Genomic DNA, 7788 nt, shown 5'->3' on the forward strand with positions numbered 1-7788 from the left:
ATGCGATCATTCTCATCAAATGTTATCATCTTTCCTTCTGAGACACTTGAGGTTCTAATAGGCCTTTCTCCATTATCCATTTTTGATTCTTTTGCATGTCTTTTGGCCGCTGAAAAGGATGTACCACAAATGTCTGATCCTCCGGATATAAAGTTAATCACTTGTGCGTCTGCCGGAGGTGCTGGAGCCTTTTCAGGGATCCTTTCAGGATCCTGGGTCCTTTGCTTTTTTCTCCCCAATAATTCTTTTAGATGCCCCTTGCTTAGCAGGTATCCAATTTCTTTTCTTAAGGCTATGCAATCTTCAGTTAGATGCCCGAAATCCTCATGGTATGCACACCATTTGGACTTGTCTTTAGTCCCGGATGGTTTATCATTCTTCCTGGGCCACCTAGCCTTTTCACCTAGATTCTGCATTGCAAGGATTAGTTCGTGATTATCAACGGAAAAACAATATTCTGAGATTGGAGGATATTCTTCATCATCCTCTTCTTGGTCGACAGCATGCACATTCTTGTTCTCGTTTCTGTGGTAGGATTTGAACTTGTTGTTTTTTAAGGAGGATCCTTGCTTATCTTGTTTCGAGGATCCTACTTGTCTCTCCTGGATCCTCTTGTCATCCTCTAGCCGGATAAACCTAAGTGCTCGAGTTCTTACTTCATCTAAATTCCTGCAAGGTGTCATAACAAGATCATCATAGAATAATGAATCCTTAAGAAGTCCCATTTTGAAGGCTTCAACAGCCGTAGCCATATCCAAGTTGGGAATATCCAAGGATTCTTTACTAAATTTAGTTATATAATCCCTTAATGATTCATTATTATTTTGAGTTATCCTGTACAAATCACTAGTTAATTTTTCAAATTTTCTACTACAAGAGAATTGGTTATTGAATAAATTAACTAAATTAGCAAATGAAGTAATAGAGTAAGGGGGAAGACTTAGCAGCCACTTAAGAGCTGATCCAGTTAGAGTGGATCCAAATCCTTTACATAGGCATGCTTCCTTCAACTTCTCTGGGATAGGATTGATTTCCATCCTTTCCCTGTATTGTGCTATATGCTCCTCTGGATCCGTTGTGCCATCATACAGCTTCATGGTAGGGATATGGAACCTTTTGGGCACCTCTGCATCACAAATTGGTGGTGCAAAGCGAGATACCTTGTGGCTTCCATCTGCAATCTCTGGGATAGGCTTGACTACCCCTGGAACACTTGAGATCATGTCCTTTAGTTTCTGTAATTCCCTGGCCATAGCGTGATTGGTACCTGTATCCTGCATGAATCCATGGTTAGTGGTAGGATAATTATTTATAGTGTTACCTCCCATTGGGTTCAAGTTAGGGAATCCATATTGTTGGGATTCTGGAACAACGGAGGGACCAGTGGAAGCAATGGTCTGCATTGGAATGAAGTCCCCTTGATGGACATCTAGACTCCCTGTTTGCAAACTTTTTAGGGATCCTGGCATCTGTAAGGATCCTGATATCTGGGATGATCCTGGAACGAAGGAGGATCCATGAACCTGGGATGATCCTGGAACAAAGGAGGATCCTTGAACCTGGGATGATCCTGGAACAAAGGAGGATCCTTGGCCCTGGAACGATCCTGGAATAAAGTAGGATCCTTGAAACTGCTGTGCCACCGGATAGGCTCCCGGATTCATGAAGGATCCCATGTATTGAGGATAGGATCCTATTGGCTGAAAATGTGAATCTGATGTCTGAGTCATTGCTGCCGAGTTGAGACGTGATCCTCTTGACTCCCCTATGATTTGCACGTCCGGGATCCCTGATGGCTGGGAAGTGATTATTGGAGTATCGAAGCTCAAGGATTTGGGCATCAGTGGAGAGTGATCCTCTGCTGCTTTCTTTTGTCTTTTGAGATCTCCAATTTCCCTGAGGATCCTTTCGTTAGTTTCATCTTGCCGCTGCATACGATCCTTCATCTGCAAAATTAAAGCAAATACATCACTAGTACTGGGAATAGAGGAATTCATAGCAGAAGAAGATAGAGGTTTAGAGAAAGTGGGAGTTGATCTCTTCTCAGTATTTTTCTGAGATCCTGCCGGTGGAGGAGGCAAGGTGATCTGTGATGAGGTGACCGCAGACATCGCCGTGGACGTGTTCTTCAATGATGAAGCCATGTAACTCTTTGAAATGATTTCGAACAAAATATTTTCTTTATGAATGAAGCACCAATTGCCCCACGGTGGGCGCCAAACTGTTTTGGTCAAAAATCACACAAGGATAATGCAACCAAACTCTAAGTAAACGGGGTATGATGCTTGGTTTGTAGAAAAAGTAAAGGATCACTTCAATGTGAAATATGCAAAGACACAATGATTTATACGAGGAAAAAGCCCTTGATCAATGTATGATCTCCGGCATAAAAAACCTCGGGTGATGGCAACTACCGATCACCAACTTCAATATAATAAAAATGTAGTTACAACTTTGGATGATAATGAGCTGAGTACAAGGATCACTGAGTGTCTAAGTGTTTGAGAGTTGTGTCGTATGTCGTGTGTGTTCTTCCGAATGAAGAAGAGTGGTACTTATACATGTGTAGGTGACCTATTTTAGGTAAAATGACTAGATATCAGCTCATTACCCCTTTAGAAATAAAGACAATCTAGCCTAAATTGCTGTCCATAAATCAAGCCTAGTTTCCATATCCTGTGCAACGTCTTTCTTCGATTAAGCTCTTGCCATATTTGTGAAGACGCGTTCCTGGATCATGATGTCTAGAGCATATCCTGCTAGATGTTCCTGCAAAACAATATTGTAGTAAGCGAAGGTGACCGTTAGTATGAGGATCACCATAATGTCCCATGATCCTGATCCTGAAGTCCGGCTGAGGATCACTGCCTGCCAAAGAAACAAGGATCACTGGTTAGGATCACGTATAAGGATCACTTATAGTAAAAATCCAGCCCTAACAATTCTGCCTGACCATTAGCTTGTGGGTGGACTGGTGTTGATGTTATCATCTTAATCCCACAGCTGTCACAAAAGTTAGTAGTTCTGCCCCCAATAAATTGGGAACCATTATCACATATAATTTCAAAAGGGATACCAAATCTAGTAATAATATTTCTTTTAGTGAAGGATATAACTTCCTTTTCTCTGACTTGGGCAAAAGCTTCAGCCTCTATCCACTTGGAGAAGTAATCAGTCATAGCAAGCATGAACACTTTTCCACCAGGTGCCTTAGGGAGCTTACCAACTATATCCATACCCAATCTCATAAATGGCCAAGAGGAGGATATGGGATGCAAAAATTCGGCCGGCTGATGAAGGATATTGTTGTGTCTCTGACAAGAATCACACTTCTTAGCATATTCCACAGCATCTCTTTTCATAGTTGGCCAGTAGTATCCTGTCCTCAGGATCCTTGAGAATAATGCCCTGCCCCAGTGTGGTTTCCACAATCTCCTTCATGGAAATCTTTTAAAACTTCCTGGATTTCAGGATCCTCAATGCATCTTAAATATGCTCCTGCAAGAGATCGCTTATACAACATATTATTTAAAATTGTGAATTGAGATACCTTAACTTTGAAAGCTCTAGGGTTTTCTCCTATAGGAATCTCTCCATGTTCTAAGTATCTCATGATTGGCAGGATCCATGATCCTGATCCTGAATGAGATCGAGTATCCTCACTAGGGATAATTGCAGAATCCTCTCCTATTTCCATGGCCACATGATCCTCGATGGCAGGAGCCAGGATATGGATTATGGGGATACTTATATCCTCCGGGATCTTCAAAGATGATCCTGAATTAGCCAATGCATCAGCTTCTGTATTTTCTTCCCTTGGTAACTGTGTCAAACTAAAGGAAACAAAAGAGAGTGCCAATTCTTTGACTATCTCTAAATATTTGGTTAGTTTTTCACCTTTAACAGCATTGGATCCACTAAAGTGATTAGTGATTAGCAATGAATCTACATGTACCTCAAGATACCTGATCCCCATATGCTTAGCAATTTGCAAACCAGCTATCAAGGCTTCATATTCAGCCTCATTGTTAGTGGTTTGGAACTCACAAGCTATAGAGTGGGGTATAATGTCCCCCTGTGGCGATTTTAGTAGTATTCCAAGCCCTGTGCCTTTGACATTTGAGGATCCATCAGTATAGAGTATCCAAGGCCTGCCAAGGATAACATTACAACAAGATAAACAGTCAATAACACAAAATTTTTGATAAGAATGTAGGCCTTCGATATATATATATTGGGAGTTTAATGTCCCCTAGAGTATTCTTAGTTTCGCCACTAAATCACACGAGCACAGAGTGTTAGGGCAGGATTTTAATGACCTATGATCCTTACATGATATCCTAACAAGTGATCCTTGTTTCTTTGGCAGATAGTGATCCTCAGAAGAGCTTCAGGATCATGGATCATCCTAAGGATCCTCATACTAACGATTGCTCTCTTTGAATTTAATGTTGTTTTGCAGGAATTACGAGTTGGACCTGGTCTTAGCAACGTTATCAAGGAATCTTTCACGTTGATTTCGCACATGCATAGCCGGAAATAGACGTTGTGGAGAATATGGAAACTTAGCACAAATTATGGGCAATTAGTTAGGCTAAATTTACTTCTATTTCTAAAGGGGTAACGAGCTAATAGTTAGGTGACTTACCTAAATTCAACCACACACACACTTATATAAATAACACTCTTGAGTATTCGGAAGACACAACACATTTCTCACACGCTTTAGCATACGATACTATAGTGATCCTTGTACCTAGCTCGTTACCATCCAAAGTTGTAAACATTGTTTATTATATTGAAGTTTGGTGATCGGTAGTTTCCATCACCCGAGGTTTTTTATGCCGGAGATCATTCATTGATCAAGGGATTTTTCCTCGTATAAATACTTGTTTCACTTGTGCAATTTTCATTTAAGTGATCCTTATCTTTGTTCATCATACCAAGCATCATTCCCCGTTTACAAAGAGTTTGGTTGCATTATCCTTGTGTGATTTTTGACCAAAACAGTTTGGCGCCCACCGTGGGGCAATTGGTGCTTCATTCATAAGGAAGTTTTTCTGTTGGTGATCATTCCGGAGTGTTGCATGGCTTCATCGTTGAAGAATACCTCCACAGCGATGTCTGCAGTCAATTCACCTAAGGGCGTTCCACCTTTGCCTCCACCACCAGCTGGATCTCAGAAAAATGCTGAGAAGAGACCAACTCCTATTTTCTCTAAACCTTCATCTTCTTCTGCTCTAACTTCTTCTGCTCCCAGTACTAGTGATATATTTACTTTGATTTTGCAGATTAGGGATCGTATGCAGCAGCAGGATGAAACTAATGACAGGATCCTCAAGGAAATCGGAGATCTCAAAAGGCAAAAGAAAACGGCAGAGGATCATTCCCCACTGATGCCCAAATCTTTGAATTTTGATACTCCGATGATTACTTCTCAGCCATCAGAGGTCCCAGATATTCAACATGTGGGAGGACCAAAAGGAGTGCACCTCGGCTCAGCAAAAGTGACTCAGGCATCAGGCTCATATTTCCAGCCGGCAGGATCCTATCCTCAGCATATGGGATCCTTCGGAATTCAGGAGCCTACTCGGGAGCGCAGCAATTTCAAGGATCCTCCTTTATTCCAGGATCATCCCAGGTTCAAGGATCCTCCTTTGTTCCAGGATTAACCCAGGGTCAAGGATCCTCTCTTGTTCCAGGATCATCCCAGTTTCAAGGATCCCTCCAGATGCCAGGATCCTCGAAGAGTTTGCAGACAGGAAGTTCAGATGTCCATCAAGGAGATTTTATTCCGATGCAGACCATTGCTTCCACTGGTCCCTCCATTATCCCAGAATCACAGCAATACGGATTCACATCCAATGTTCCTAACTTGAACCCGATGGGAGGTAACACTTTTAATAATTCTCTTACCACTAACCATGGATTCATGCAGGATATAGGTATCAACCATGCTATGGCCAGAGAACTGCAGAAACTGAAGGATATGATATCAAGTGTTCCGGGGGTAGTCAAACCTATCCCGGAGATTGCAGATGGAAGCCATAAGGTATCTCGTTTTGCACCACCAATTTGTGATGCTGAGATACCCAAAAGATTCCATATTCCAACTATGAAGCTGTATGATGGTACAACGGATCCTGAGGAACACATAGGACAATACAGGGAGAGGATAGAGATCAATCCAATTCCAGAAAGGTTAAAGGAAGCGTGCCTATGCAAGGGATTTGGATCCACACTTACTGGATCAGCTCTTAAATGGCTGCTAAGCTTTCCCCCTTACTCTATTACTTCGTTTGCTAATTTAGTTAACTTATTCAATAATCAATTTTCTTGTAGCAGAAAATTTGAACGATTGACTAGTGATTTATATAGGATAACTCAGGGTCATAATGAATCATTGAGGGATTATATAACCAAATTTAGTAAAGAATCCTTGGACATTCCCAACTTGGATGTGGCCACAGCTGTTGAGGCCTTCAAAATGGGATTGCTTAGGGATTCACTGTTCTATGATGATCTTGTTATGACACCATGCAGGAACCTAGACGAAGTAAGGACTCGGGCCCTCAGGTTCATCCGGCTAGAGGATGACAAGAGGATCCAGGAGAGACAAGTAGGATCCTCAAAACAAGAAAAGCAACGATCCTCTTTCAAGAACAACAAATTCAAATCCTACAACAGAACTGACAACCAGAACGTGCATGCTGTTGACCAAGAAGAGGATGATGAGGATTATCCTCCAATTTCTGAATACTGTTTTTCCGTTGATAACCATGAACTAATCCTTGCACTGCAGAATCTAGGAGAAAAAGCCAGATGGCCCAGAAAAAATGACAAACCAGCCGCAGCTAAAGATAAATCAAAGTGGTGTGCATACCACGAGGATTTTGGGCATTTGACAGAAGAATGCATCGCATTAAGAAAGGAAATTGGATAGCTGCTGAGCAAGGGGCATTTGAAAGAGTTGTTATGAAGAAAAAAGCAAAGGACTCAGGATCCCGAAAGGATCCCTGAAAAAGCTCCAGCCCCTCCGGCAGATGCACAAGTGAAAAATTTTTTTTCCGGAGGATCAGAAATCTGTGGTACATCCTTTTCAGCAGCTAAAAGGCATGCAAAGGAAGCTAAAATGGATAATGGAGAAAGACCTATTCGAACATCAAGTGTCTCGGAAGGAAAAATCATAACCTTTGATGAGGATGATAGAATTAACATCCAGGATCCTCATCTTGATAGTTTAGTTATTACTCTCTTTATTTCTAACCATTTTGTCCGCAGGATCCTTATTGACGGAGGAAGTTCGATAAACATTATCCAGCTTGATGTTCTAAAGAAAATGGGTATTCCTGAATCAGACATCACACCAAGATCCTCCGTGCTTGTGGGATTTAGTGGCGAAACTAAGAAAACCCTGGGGGACATCAAACTCCCAATTTATGTGGAAGGATTACATAATTATCAAAAATTTTGTGTTATTGACTGTTTATCTTGTTGTAATGTTATCCTTGGCAGGCCCTGGATACACGATATGAAGGCAGTCCCATCCACATACCATCAATGTGTGAAGCTCCCTAGCCCTTGGGGAATAATCAAGATCGACAGTGATCAGCAGGAGGCTAAGGATTGTTACACCTCATCAATGAAACCAGCCTTGAAATCAAGGGAGCAATAGCAATTAAAGTATCCTCCAAGGGATGTCTTGGAGGCAAGAGAGCAGGATGTGGACGAAATACTCTTGGATCCTGATGATCTTGAATCCAAAATCTATATCGGGTCAGGGATCCT

The sequence above is a fragment of the Helianthus annuus genome, chromosome 17 (assembly GCF_002127325.2).
Source record: "Helianthus annuus cultivar XRQ/B chromosome 17, HanXRQr2.0-SUNRISE, whole genome shotgun sequence".
Taxonomy (NCBI): Eukaryota; Viridiplantae; Streptophyta; class Magnoliopsida; order Asterales; family Asteraceae; genus Helianthus; species Helianthus annuus.